Source organism: Oncorhynchus keta, chromosome 1, assembly GCF_023373465.1.
Source record: "Oncorhynchus keta strain PuntledgeMale-10-30-2019 chromosome 1, Oket_V2, whole genome shotgun sequence".
Classification (NCBI taxonomy): Eukaryota; Metazoa; Chordata; class Actinopteri; order Salmoniformes; family Salmonidae; genus Oncorhynchus; species Oncorhynchus keta.
The window spans coordinates 31816326-31831413 of NC_068421.1; the positions used below are offsets into that span (position 1 = coordinate 31816326).

The window sequence follows — 15088 nt, forward strand, 5'->3', positions numbered from 1 at the left end:
GTTCAGTCCAAAGAACAAATCTTTAGACTAATTTTGTTCATTTGAGTCAGTAATCCCCAGAGCACCGCAGGATCCCCTACCGGCTAACGACTAACCGAAAACTGGAAAGAGTCATGATTCTACAAGCCTCTTGTTCACGTAGTTCACCAGGGGGCTTATTAGAGCTTTCATTTGTGACTGAGACTTGTAAAAGTGAGCTTTAAACAATATACATTTGTTGATTGCTAGGCATGGATATAATATTATTTCTTGATACATTTGAAACGAGGTCTAGTTGTGGCTGCAACCGAACTAGATTGTGAACGACTCTTGGCCTAATGCGCCGTTTGACTGCCGTTGGCTGACTAAACTCCACTCCATGTTGAAGGAAGTTTCTGATGAACTCCACCAACGGACTGGAGCAGAGACCAGGCTTTGTGGAATTCTAGACTAGCTAGACTGCCGTGAGGGTGATAAGCACAATAGTGGTTTGCAAAGTGTAGCATCCCCAAATGGTTAATTCTCAAGTTTGATGAGCAGAGGCAGTGAATGTGGTCAAACTTTAGATAGTCAATCTGTAGATGCTCTAATGACAGTCATACTATCAACAAACTATCTGTTGATAAGCAACTGCTTGCAGTTAGGCTAATGTTTAGAATAAGGGTAAAGTTTAGGTTTAGAGCCAGGGTTAGGGTAAGTAAGGGTTAAGTCTAGAGTTTGGACAAGGGTTAAGGTTAGTGTAAGGGCTAGGGCTAGGGTTAGGGTTAGGGTTAGTAGATAGTTGCAATGTTATTGATAGTCTGTAGCTAGTCTGTAGAGCATCTACAGATGGACTATCCAAACCAAGTGTAAGCTTGTATGTTTTGGTTCTACAAAGCTGCGTCCATCATAACATTCATTAATAATTAATTGCATTAATTATTGCACCATGCGATCAATGATCAGTTCTCAACATGTGTTCAGATCTGCGCTGCATGATACATTTTCTTGCACACACATGATAGACAGCTGTTGGTCGGAGCACGTCTCTGAAGCCACTGAGCCGGAGGAGCGTGTATCAAACACTAAAATGAATGAGTCAGCAGGTCAAATGAACGACTAATGAGTCACTCGAAAGAACAAATCAACAAATCATGACTCTCGAGTCAGTCAAAAGAGTCGTTCAAAAACAACAAATCATTTGTGAACTGCACATCACTAATGCTTAGGGCCCAGTGTTTTCCCTGACTAAGAATATCCTGGGCAGGAAAAACTCTGGGCACTAGTCCAGCAGATGATCCTGAGTGCTTTAGATAGGATGATCTGTCCAGTAGCGTGCCCATGTTAACTAAAAGGATATCATATTCAGTGTTGGTGCAGGGAGAAAGGGGAGTGGATGACTTTGGCTGGAGCCTAATGTCTCTGGGAACACACACCAAAACTACTCTAGCCTCCTCTGTCTGGGAACACACACCAAAACTACTCTAGCCTCCTCTGTCTGGGAACACACACCAAAACTACTCTAGCCTCCTCTGTCTGGGAACACACACCAAAACTACTCTAGCCTCCTCTGTCTGCGAACACACATTAAGGCTGAGTCGCTAGTTATCATGGGCACGCTACTGGACAGATCATCCTATATAAAGCACATCACCAACAAACTATCTTGGTCCAAACACACCAAAACAGTCATGAAGAGGGCACAACAACACCTTTTCCCCCTCAGGAAACTGAAATAATTTTGCATGGGTGCCCAGATCCTCAAAAAGTTATACAGCTGCACCATCGAGAGCATCCTGACCGGTTGCATCATCACCTGGTACGGCAACTGCTCTGTATCTGAATGTAAGACGCGACAGAGGGTAGTGTGTACAGCCCAATATATCACTGGGACCAAGCTTCCTGCCATCCAGGACCTATATAACAGGTGGTGTCAGAGGAAGGCCCAAAGAAGCGTCAAAGACTCCAGTCACTCAAGTCATAGACTTTTCTCTCTGCTACCTCACGGCAAGCGCTACCGGAGCACCAAGTCTAGGACCAAAAGGCTCCTTAACAGCTTCTACCCCCAAGCTATAAGAGTGCTGAACAATGAATCAAATGGCCACCCGGACTATTTACATTGACCCCCACCATTTGTTTTCACACTGCTGCTACTCGCTGTTTATCATCTATGCATAGTCACTTTACCACTATGTACAAATGACCTTGACTAACCTGTACCCCTGCACATTTACTCGGTACCGGGCCCCCTGTATATAGCCTCGTTATTGTTATATAATTCTACTGTGTTACTTTTATTTTGACTTGAATTTATTTAGTACATCTTTTCTTAACTCTATTTGTTGAAATGCTGAAATGCACTGTTGGTTAAGAGCTTGTTGTATTTGGGGCATGTGACAAATACAATTTGACCATTTAGGACACACACCAAAACAACTCTACATCAGCCAACCACAACCCTCACAGCTATGACGTCATCACTCCACTTCACTACTGGGCAGGTCTGTAACTACATAAGAGGAGAACTAGGTCCGGACCTCTATAATTTTTCAAATAATAATAACATTTAAAAAATTAAACTCAGTCCTGGTCTCAAGTTACTGTTGAGAGTTAGAGTAGTAGAATACACAAGGTGCAATTTCGAAACTTTGTTATGCATCAGAAGTTTTCCTCTTGTAATATGTCACTCAGTTTTAAAAAAATTGTTTGTTGTATAAATTAGTCTAGTTAGTCTAGCCAGCTATCTAAACTTGTAGTAGGCCTAATTATGGTGTGAGTTAATGTGAAGCAGCTAATTGTATAGCTAATAAGCTATGTGTTCGTAGTTCAACTGAGGTGAATGAAGCTACAGCAACCAATGTGATAATGGCTGGGCTTCAAATATCTTTGGTCTGTCCGGACCTCACTAAAGCTCAGACCCTGGTTACAGCCCTGCTGCTGGTGAAATAGAGTTTCCATGGATGCATGCTTATTGTTGCAGAGCATCCTCTTCCTCACATAGCGTTATCCTCTTCTTCCCTCAGCACAATGCACATGAACATATATCCCAAACACTAGCTGATCACCACTTGTGTGGCCTGAATGTGGGATGGTAGTGAGCGCAATACTGTCTGGAGATCCCCTTGTCTGAATGACTGTAGGTTATGTAGGTCTGTCTGTCTGTCTGTCTGTCTGTCTGTCTGTCTGTCTGTCTGTCTGTCTGTCTGTCTGTCTGTCTGTCTGTCTGTCTGTCTGTCTGTCTGTCTGTCTGTCTGTCTGTCTGTCTGTCTGTCTGTCTGTCTGTCTCTAAAGATTTAAGCATGGGTCCAAACAAAGGTGCATCTGAAGTTTCCTATTCCCTACATAGTGCACTATGTAGGGAATAGGGTGCCATTTGGGATGCAGGTATGACATCATAGGCCTAATAATGGGTGTTCATTACCATTACCATGCCAACTCCTGTTGTCATGACTTTGTGATTGCTGAAGGACTGAGGAGAATCAGAACTTTCCAGACTCTGTGAAGCGACAACTTTTCAAAATAATGAGATTAGCGCAATCGTTTTCTCTCTGTTCTCTCTGTTTTGGTCCCTGGCAAAGAAATATTTACTTGAACAATTGAATTGTTTTGCTAGGGAATTCCTGAGCCCGTCTGTGAAAGGGGGCTTCATTCTACTGCTAGACTGCTAGACAACAGAATACATTCCAGGAGGAGAATTAAAGGGATCTGCATCAGAATCGTACTCAGACTCAGAACAAAGTCCCTGGAACGTTAGTGCCAGAATATATGGGTATTTGATTAATGGTTGATAAATTACCACCAAAGCTTAAATCCTTCGACTAAAAGCATTTGACTAGCCTGAAGGCCAATCTGTTTCTTTTTAATCATGAAACTCCCTGTCACTCATTGTTATGCCAAACATGGATTGACAATGACAGCAATGGAGTTGGCAAGAGCACAAACAGATCTGGGACCAGGTTATCATTTTACTAAGAGTTTGATATGACTGGACAAGTTGGAGGAGCCTGGTTGGAATTGATCCTGGTGGCCTGAATGGCTGTCTGTTTTCTGCATCTAAAACCCCCCACAACCAGTCTGTCTGCCTCTAGGTGCATCACATTATAGCCGCTTCCCTGGACGAGAGAAATTGTTTCCCAGTTCCCACTGATACAGTAGTTAGATATCCTCATGCTTGGCGAGGTTCGTACTGTATACGGATGGATAGTGTAGCGGCTCTGCCAGTCTGTGCTGCTGCTGCCAAAGGGAGGGTGCTGACTGAGTGTGAAGAATCAGACCTCAGCAGACAGATGGATGTGCTCACTACAGATGAAGGGTTCATCCCAAATGGCACCCTATTCCCTAAATAGTCTACTACATTTAAGTAGTACCCAAAGGGCTCTTGTCAAAAGTAGTGCACTATTAGGAATATAGGCATTGGTCAAAATGATGTGCACTATATAGGGAATGCGGTGCCATTTTGGAAGACTGGAGGAGGGTGTGTGTTTGGGGGATGGTGAGGAGGGGGTTGGCACAAAGACCCAAGGCAATTTTCTGGCTCCGCCTGGCCTTCAGCCACCTGCAGTCTCCCGTGGATACGGATGGTAGCAGCCCAGGGTCGCAGACACCATCAGGACACTACCTGGACACCATCAGGACACCATCATGACACTACCTGGGGAAGAGACATAGACAGAGGTACAAAACAGGGACAGGAGATAGAGCTTGTTTTTTGTCATTGTAAGTTAACTTCTAATAGTTTCTGAGAATAATAGCACGGTCCAGTAGTACATAGCCAATACATTACATTGTATGGTGGTAGGTGTCACTGATAGATCCAGAGAAGGAATTTAACACAATTGCACACACTATCATTAACAGGTAAATGAGGGAGTAGGATAAAGATCAAAGTTTGCGAGGAGAAATGGGGAACACTGTATGTCTGGAGGGAAGCAGAATAAAGGGCAGAACACAGCAGCTGACACAGTGTTTATTTATATAGCACTTTATGTCTTGTATAAACAGGGAGAGGGTGTTTGATGGATGTATTTTGATACTGCAGTCTATACTCTTTTTGTGTGTGTGTGTGTGTGTGTGTGTGTGTGTGTGTGTGTGTGTGTGTGTGTGTGTGTGTGTGTGTGTGTGATCACCATATCTCCCTAACTGTAAGTCAACTGTGACTTGGCTCACTGCGAGGAACCAATAATCTCCCTTTTTTCTCCATCCCATAATAGCAGATAATACAAGCAATGAAGTTAGTTGGATAGCTGACATCACAGAGCTGTGGCTCCAAAGAGGGTGTGTCTCTGTGAACCATGGTAGAAAGAAGAGACAGACAGACAGACAGACAGACAGACAGACAGACAGACAGACAGACAGACAGACAGACAGACAGACAGACAGACAGACAGACAGAAAGGAGAGACAGACATAATTTCATGGCCTCCTCTGCTACAGTGGGCTGAAGAGACATATTTAGTTTGCCCAGGGCAGACTCAGACAAACATTATGGATGCATCCCAAATGGCACCCTGAACCCTGTTCGCTATATAGTATATATATATATACTTTTGATAAGGTACTATTTTGGACTTAACCTATGACTCATATGATGATGGACTGCTTGTCTTTTTATCCTCTCTGATGTTAACCACTCTTCAGGGTAGGAGGAGGTCCTCTAGCTCTAAAGGAGAAGAAGAAGAAGAATAGACTTGAGGCCACTGTTAGTAAGAGATCAGACTTCTCAGAAATAGCCAAACAAAACCAATTGGTGTTGTCGTCTCTAAAGAAATCCTCCAAGTATTTGTTTGTTCTTAAAGGGATGGGTGTTTTGAGTGGGTGGAGTTGAGGTGTTCCATTGTTTTACTGTTTGCACAGAGTTTGTATGTATAGCACGCTCCTCAGTGCTATACATCCTCAGTCTCCAACTTTTCAGCATGAGTTTAGTAGCATTCTGTTCACAAAAAATGAGATTTATTGTTGTATTTTCCAGAGTTAGGATCCAGAAACCCTAAACAGAGACTCTTTAAAACCACTTCTTCCTGAAGATGATGAACCAGAAGATGATGGAGAGACAGGAATGATACACAGCCTAATGGAAACCACCTGTGAACTCTGTTTCTGTCTGTGCCCTCCTTTTCCCTATTACCCCACTCTTAAACCCTACACACTCATACGCAAAGCAAGCAAGCAGGCACACATGCACACACACATGCAGGCACGCAGGCAGGCACGCACCCACACAACCACATGCAAACACACACACACACACACACACACACACACACACACACACACACACACACACACACACACACACACACACACACACACACACACACACACACACACACACACACACACACACACACACACACACACACACACACCACACACACAAGTCCACGGATCATGCCAAATGTACCTGCTCTGGAAGTTTACATCACAAACGTGCCGTGCTTCATTTTCCTCTATTACAGATCTGATTTCTATCCTAAAGCCCCGCCGTGTGTGTGACTTGTTTATATTTCACACCACAACACAGAGATTAAAGTATTTATCCACACAACCTGCCACACCAATACGTCTGAGTGTACGTCCCAAATGTCACCCATGTACACTACTTTTACCTAGTGAATATAGTGTTATTTGAGACACAGAAAACACATGGTTCTCACAGCTATTAAGAGAACAATAACAGACCCAGGCTCAGGTTACCTCATAACCAACAGTATTCTAGGGGGAACCAACCGTCCACCCCCTGCTTCTGCTTCATGTTTCGTCAAACAAAATGCCACACACACACCACGGTACCCCAATAGAGAGGACGGGGGCCCTCAACATCAGTGGGATCAGGAACTAAATTCTCCAAACCTGGACTGGGACTTCTCAACTTCTCACCGTAATATAGTGCTGTAGCTAGTCACTGGACTGGAGGAGATGAGAGGGGCGACTAATCAGAACACACTCATAAACCCACAGCTTTCAGTGTCTGTGTTTCAAGTGGCACCCTATGAGTCCTGGCCAAAAGTAGTGCACTACATATATACAGAATGGAGTCCCATTTGGGACACAGCCACTGAAAGCGTTGGGTTTATGAGTGTGTTCTGACTAGTGTGTGTGCATGTGCAGCCATAGTGTTTATAGGCCAGTTTAATGAACCTGAGAAACAATGAGAAACAAATCCCCAACATGGATAGACTGGCTGACCCACCAACTCTATGGACCAATGAACTTGCTATAGTTAACCACAGGAAACATGGAGTCATGTTTGTGGATTGTTTGTGGATTGTGTAAATATATGTCTGTTTGTGTACAGCCAGGTGTATGGGGGTTATAACAGAGATAGTCAACAACCTTCTCTGGTTGTAGTTTTGATGGAGAACCAGAGTGCCATGTGTTATGTTCATGTAGACCCGAATCCAAACGTCCCAAATGACACCCTATTCCCTATTTTGCACACTACCGTTGATTCCATGGCTTTGGTCAAAAGTAGTGCACTACATAGGGAATAGGGTGCATTGTGGGACGCAGTCACTGAAAATGTTTCTAAATCTGGAATGTGCTGAAAACTGCTGTTTGCTAGACCTGTTTTATAGTCATGTTTGGTACTACCCCAAAACACAGAATTGTTTATATATAGCAGGATATAATGTCAAACAACCCAACAACAAACAGATTTAAAAATACATTATAATTGGGTCTTTTCATGCACGGTTTGCACTAATACAGTCAGTATTTGTTAGCCGGTTCATTTTCATAAAATGTTTGTATTTAGATGTTTTTCCTACTGAACACAATTTAATATATTCCATTGTGTACTGTGAGCACTGGTTGTGTCCCAATTTGCATCCTAATACCTATATAACACACTACTTTGGGCCCTGGTCAAGAGTAGTGCACCAAATAGGGAATAAGGTGGCATTTGGGACACAGGCATTGCTAGATACACTGCTCCAACAGTGCCTGCTCTGTTTCACAGTAAACCCAGTTGACAGAGAAAGGCTGCATGTCTCTGTATAGTTCTGCCAAGCACAGGTTTCCAATATGTGATGATGATCACAACAATCCTTTGTTGTATTATCTGCTCATAACCCTCTCAAATATAAATATGAGATGACTCAAAGCAACACTCTGTTTGTGGGTTTGTTATGAGGACAGTGATATGTACACAAGACAGACTCCAGTTGCCTCCCAAATGGCCCCCTTTTCACTATAAAGGGAATACGATACCATTTGGAAAGTAACCCCCATCTCGTTTTACTGCCCAGTCTGAAATCAGGGCTGGTCTGCTCCATGCTATTTCCGCACTGTTATGACTCTCTCTACCAAGCAACCTGTCATACACTTATTAAAGCTACAGTTTGCAATTAGTACATTCATTTTTTAAAACTTTTAAATGTACCCCCCCCCCCCCAAGGTGCGGACTCCTGGCCCCAAACCTAAACCTATATGGGAGGGTCTGGGTGGGTATCTAACCACGGTGGCGGCTCTGGTTCTGGACGCCGCCCCCCTTCTTTACCCCGAGTCCGCTCTTGTAGCACTGACCCGTGGATCATCGTCGGAGGCTCTGGACTGCGGATCCTCGCCATAGGCCACGGGCTGGGGACCCTCACTGCTTGGATCCTCGTCGGAGGCTCTGGACTGCGGATCCTCGCAGTAGGCCCCGGGCTGGGGACCCTCACTGCTTGGATCCTCGTCGGAGGCTCTGGACTGCGGATCCTCGCCATAGGCCACGGGCTGGGGACCCTCACTGCTTGGATCCTCGTCGGAGGCTCTGGACTGCGGATCCTCGCAGTAGGCCCCGGGCTGGGGACCCTCACTGCTTGGATCCTCGTCGGAGGCTCTGGACTGCGGATCCTCGCCGTAGGCCCCGGGCTGGGGACCCTCACTGCTTGGATCATCTGCGAATGTTCTGGACTGGGGACCGTCGCTGGAGACCCCGGACTGGGGACCGTCATTGGAGGCCCTGAACTGGGGCCCGTCGCTGGAGGCCCTGGACTGTGGCCCATCGTTGGAGGTTCTGGACTGTGGACGGTCGCCGGACGCTCGGGACTGGGTACTGTCGCCAGACGCTCGGGACTGGGTACTGTTGCCGGACGCTCTGGACTGCCGAGGCGCACTGTAGGCCTGGTGCGTGGTGCCGGCACTGGTGGTACCGGGCTGGGGACACGCACCTCAGGGCGAGTGCAGGAAGGGGGAACAGGGCGTACTGGACTGTGGAGGCGTACTGGAGGTCTGGAGTGTAGAGCTGACACAACCCGTCCAGGCTGGATGTTTATTTTCACCCTGCAAATGCAGGGCACTGACACATGACGCACTGGGCTGTGCAGACTCACCAGAGACACAGTACACAGAGCCGGCGCAGGATATCCTGGTCCAAGGAGGTATACTGGAGACCAGGAGCGCTGAGCCGGCACCCTCCTTCCTGGCTGGATGCCCATTCTAGCCCGGCCAATGCGAAGAGCTGGAATAGAGCGCATCGAGCTAGAATACTGCATAACACGTGCCTGACCAGTTACACGCTCCCCACGGTATGCACGAGGAGTAGGCTCAGGTCTCTGACCTGACTCATGCAATCTCCTCGTGTGCCCCCCTCAAAACAATTATCGGGGCTGCCTCTCGGGCTTCCGTGCTCGCCGTGCACCTTCATATCGTCGCTGTTCCTCTATTCGCCTGTATTTCTCCTCGTAGCATCGCCGTTCCGCTTTCGCTGCCTCTAACTCCTCCTTAGGACGGCGATACTCCCCCGGCTGTGTCCAGGGTCCTGCTCCATCTAACACCTCCTCCCAGGTCCATTTCCCCATTAAGCTCTGTTCCTCCTTTTCACCCTGCTTGGTTCTTGTTTGGTGGGTTATTCTGTCACGGTCGCCGTAATGATGAGACCAAGGCGCAGCGTGTTAAGAATACATTCTTCTTTAATAAGCGAAGAACACTTAAACAAACAAAACAACAACACAAATGCGAAGCTATGATAAACCGAGTGCTGACATGCAACTACACATAGACAATAACCCACAAAAACCAAAATGTAAAATGTCAACCTAAATAGGATCCCCAATCAGAGACAATGATAAACAGCTGTCTCTGATTGGGAACCAATTCAGGCCACCATAGACCTACATATACCTAGACATATCAAAACCTCATAGATATACAAAAAACCCTAGACTTGGCAAAAACACACATACCACCCTCATCACACCCTGACCTAACCAAAAATAATAAAGAAAAAAAAGATAACTAAGGTCAGTTCTTGACAAAATGAATGATATATAGAGGTTGATTGTTGAAGAATATCGGCTAAACTATACATGCTTCGTTCAACTGTTTTACCCCATCAGAGCTCAAAATAAAAGCTTATTTTGTAATTATAAACAAACACTGTACAGCTTTAAAACATGCTTAAGACAATCATTTTGATCCGATGACTGTCAGTCCTAGCATCCATAGCTCTGTCTAGAAACTTGAGAGGGGTTACATTTCTTACATTTCTGCATCCCTCAGCCGTTTACCAAAATAAGTTTCAGTGCCACCAGGTTTGTTGTTTTCAGACTTCAGTCTTAGTTTTATCTCCTGATGAGGCTGGTTAGGCTAGCCGTGTTTATTATTTCTCTCTGGTACTTCCAGCTGCTCCATAGGAACCAGGCTCCGTGGCCTGCTGTCTAATCCCCGGTCAGATGTCACAGAAATAGCCATCACACCGTCATTACCCCGACCACAGCCCCGTGATGTGGACGACACCGCACTACAGAGTTGAAAAGCAGATCTCTACTCTATTACATTATAGCACCTTGATCTTCCTTCCACAGTGCGTGTGTGTGTGTGTGTGTGTGTGTGTGTGTGTGTGTGTGTGTGTGTGTGTGTGTGTGTGTGTGTGTGTGTGTGTGTGTGTGTGTGTGTGTGTGTGTGTGTGTGTGTGTGTGTGCGCGTGCGCACCTATGTGTGTGTGCGCATGTGCATGCATGTGTGTGTGATCCTCAGTGATGCTTCACAGAGCCCACTGCTCCAATACATTACAGCCTGATCAACATGAGGCTTCCACTCCGGTGGCCCAGCAACCGTCGACCACTAAGGAGCCGCCGCTGTGTATGAAAATGGAACAGAATATTTATCTCATAGGAGGTGCCGTGTGACAGGGGCATCATTTAAATATGAGTTGTTATGAAAGATGGAGAACCGATCAGCAGCAAAGAGATGAGGATGCAACTGCAACAGCACTGACTGTCCTATGTTTATACATGATAGTATGCGTCCCAAGTGGCACTTTTTACCTACCCATAGTGCACTAATATGGCATCATTTGGGACACAGTATAGTTTTAGAGCGGCAGAGCCAAAAGATTCACTATTGCAACCTGGGGAGCATGTTAGTACAATAAATATATTCTATATTTCCCCTAATGTAATGAAAATATGGTAATTGTAGCAGGTGTACTGTATGGAAGGTTGTCAGTACCTTTGAATAAATGCTGTTGAGGATATTTGTTTTGGAATTAGTCAGGTCTCAAGGTATTTACAGTGTCACTGGGAAAACACACGCTATTGAATGATTTGACAGGACAGCAGAGAGGAGAGAGAAAGAGGGGATAGAGAGAGAAAGAGCGGGGAGAGAGAGAAAGAGGGGTAGAGAGAGGGAGGGAGATGGAGAGAGAGAAAAAATAGAAAGGAGAGAGAGAGAAATGAGGAGAGATGAGAGAGTCAGAGAGAGAGAGAGAAGTTAGAAAGAGAGAAAGGACAGACAGACAGACAGACAGAAAGGACAGACAGACAGACAGACAGACAGACAGACAGACAGACAGACAGACAGACAGACAGACAGACAGACAGACAGACAGACAGACAGACAGACATCTCATAGCAAGAGGCATCACTGCAGTACCTGGTTTGAATCCAGGCTGCATCACAGCTGGCCATGATTGTGAGTCCCATAGGGCAGTGTACAATTGGCCCAGTGTTGTCCGGGGTAGGCCTTCATTGTAAGTAAGTATTAGTTCTTCACTGACTTGCTTAGTTAAATAAAAAATACTAAAAAATAAGAGTCAGACAGAGATAAAGGACAGACAGACAGAGAGCTGAGCCTATTTGTTTGCATTATTTCCCTCCAGTATTCAGCTACATTGTAAACATCTGTTCTCCTCTATGTCCTGATAGATGTCTCCAATCAGATCGCTGTCATCTTACAAACTAACAACAAATCCAACCGGAGATTTATCTGTTGCTGCTGTTGCTCTTTTACACAAGCTTATTTACCTCCAGTTCTAACTGAGGCATGCAATGGTCCTCCCTAATGGTATCCTGTGAGGAGGAGGCTAGTCTTGTGTCCGAAATGGTACCCTATTCCCTATATAGTGCACAACTTTTGACCAGGGCCCATGGCGGCAGCTCCATAGGACTCTGGTCAGAAGTAGTGCACAATGTAGGGAATACGGTGCAATTTAGTACACGGTACAACATGCAGCCCAGTTATGAGTGGTTCCAGGTTGAGGAGTCTGTTTTGAATAAAGGTCCCATCAGCACAAGGCTCTGACAGGTTGTTGGTAGAGACTAGAGAGGAGAAGCACATAAAATAACTTGGCTGGATACTGGGCTTATTATCCTGGTAATGTAATAGAACAAATATGCAGTGATGTATGTGTGTTTAAGGTCCAAACGCAGTGATGTGTCTTCACCGCGATGGCCCTATCTCTAGCTAGCTAGGAAGGACCCTCGCCCCATTTAGCTAAAGAAGAAGAGTATGCAAAGGAAGTAGATGTTACGTTGTAAACTGGTGCAAATGTGATAATGTGTCGATGATTTTGTAACAGAGGTGGTTTGAAAAACTAAGTTCGCATGATGAGTAACATTGCCTGAGACCTGGAGACTTGTGTTTGTTTACCTCCCAGAGCTACTTCCTAGCTCAGTGGGCTAACAGTCTTGAGGCATGCAGAGGATCTGGGTTGAAAGCCAGTCCATTGGTTTGTCTATTAGAACAGGGAGGTAAATGACTGTGAAGAGTGATATAATGTTTCGTTGATGAGGATAAATGTAGAAGGATGTTATTGTGTTATTACAGAGTTCAATATGAGAGATGATCTGTGCCAGATTCATTCTGAAATGTTTATTATTTTCCCACTTGAGTATTAACAAAAATGTACTGAAATATATTGAAAAGAAAACCAGTCGGAAGGAGGAAACACTCCTGCATGTCCTGTCTAGCAGAAGACGCATCCAAAACGAATCATTTTCTTTATGATCCAACATCCCATGACAATGTACTATACTGCTGTGTGTGTGTGTGTGTGTGTGTGTGTGTGTGTGTGTGTGTGTGTGTGTGTGTGTGTGTGTGTGTGTGTGTGTGTGTGTGTGTGTGTGTGTGTGTGTGTGTGTGTGTGTGTGTGTGTGTGTGTGTGTGTGTGTGTGTGTGTGTGTGTGTGTGTGTGTGAGAGAGAGGGAGAGAGAGGAAGTGAGCGCTTGTGTGTCGTTGCCAGCTCTGTCTCTCTTCCAAATGCCATTCATATAAATAAACTGAGCAGTGTGTTTTTCAGGATAACTTCATTTTCTATTTTAATACCCCAAAGCATATAGTATCTCAATCTAGTAAACACATTGAGACATATCCTCTTGATCTCTCTCATGCCAAAACACAGTTACCATCTGCAGACATACCAGGAAGACAGCTGTAATAGTTATTTAAGCCTTTTAGTTGTTCTTGACATGTGGCCAAGCACAAATTGATCTTCAGTTTCTGTTTTCTGATGGCCAGATAGTGAGAAAACATTTCATTTGAATGTATAGAGCCATGTTCACAGTGTTGGCAGCTAGAGGAGTTGGGACACAGATAAAAACAGATTCATATTATGTGACTATTCAGACCTGGATTTGAACAGCCAAGACATGTCGAGCAGCTGTCACAGTAAGGGAAGTGAATGAAAAATGAACTCCAACCCATGGTTCCTCGTCCATACTCTAATGATTGTCAGGTTGTGAATGTAGAACGACATAGGTTTAAGTTGAGTTTCTACTGATTGATAGCACCAGGAAGGTATCCAAGGCCATGGCTCCGGCTCTGTAGAGGATAAAAGAATGGCTCTTCCAGAGAGAAAACTGAATCAGGAACATAACATAGTCTGCGTCCCAAATGGCACCCTATTCTCTGCATAGTGCATTACTGTTGACCAGAGCCCTACAGGCCCTGGTCAAACGTAGTGCAGTATATAGGGAATAGGGTTACATTGTGGATGCATGAACGACCGGGGCTGTAACATGCTCCTCTCAACCAAGCCGTCGCCAGATGGAGAGAAGAACAGGGCTCGGTGACAAAACATGAGAGCAGGGGTACGTCCCAAATAGCACCCTATTCCCTTTGTAGTGCACTACTTTAGACCAGGACCAATAGGACTTTGGTCAAACATAGTCCAATATATAGGTTGCCATTTTGGACACAACCCAGTAGTCTTGCTCTCTTTTTCTAACAGGGCTGTGTCTGTCTGGGCGTTCTACATGTGATGGCCTTCACACCTTTTATTGTCTGAGAGGGAACAACTCGTCTGTTCTCATAACAATGTCAAACTTGTCATGGAGGTCAACTGGAGCTGAATTTTGGCATGCTCCAATTCAATTCAATTCAATTCAAGGGGCTTTATTGGCATGGGAAACATGTTTAACATTGCCAAAGCATGTGAGGTAGATAATATACAAAAGTGAAATAAACAATAAACAATAAAAAATTAACAGTAAACATTATGTCCCCTTTTCTGTGATTTTGTGTTATATTTGTCGATGGTTATGATAATGAAAAAATATGTTGTCAATCAATTACATAATTGTGATTCTGAAGCATTTCATTTAGCCTACTTCACCATGCAAATGAAAGGTAATTTACCGAATACAGATGGGTCAGAGTCGCCCAAGCAGCTCATCGAGTATGAGATATTTAGAACTGAAAGATATTCTGAAGATTGGTTTGCACTTCCCTTTTACATAGCTTGGTGGCACCAGAGTTCAGAAATGTCCACCTCTCCTTTCCCCTGCTCTCTCAGAGGCATCTCTCTCCACCACGGCGCTGTCAAGCAACATAACCTTACACTTCTGCACGTGTTTAATAAATTAGCACAATCTGAAGGAGGGCTGTCCATAGCCATAGAGAGGTTTCGGGTTTCACTCCGCGCAAGGGG

The 15088-nt window shown here is 44.9% G+C and overlaps 1 pseudogene; it reads right to left on the reverse strand.

Moving 5' to 3' along the window:
- LOC118395373 (Fanconi anemia group J protein homolog) overlaps window positions 1-9586 on the reverse strand; it is a 64905-nt pseudogene extending 55319 nt beyond the window's left edge.
- Window positions 9587-15088: the final 5502 nt, after the last annotated feature.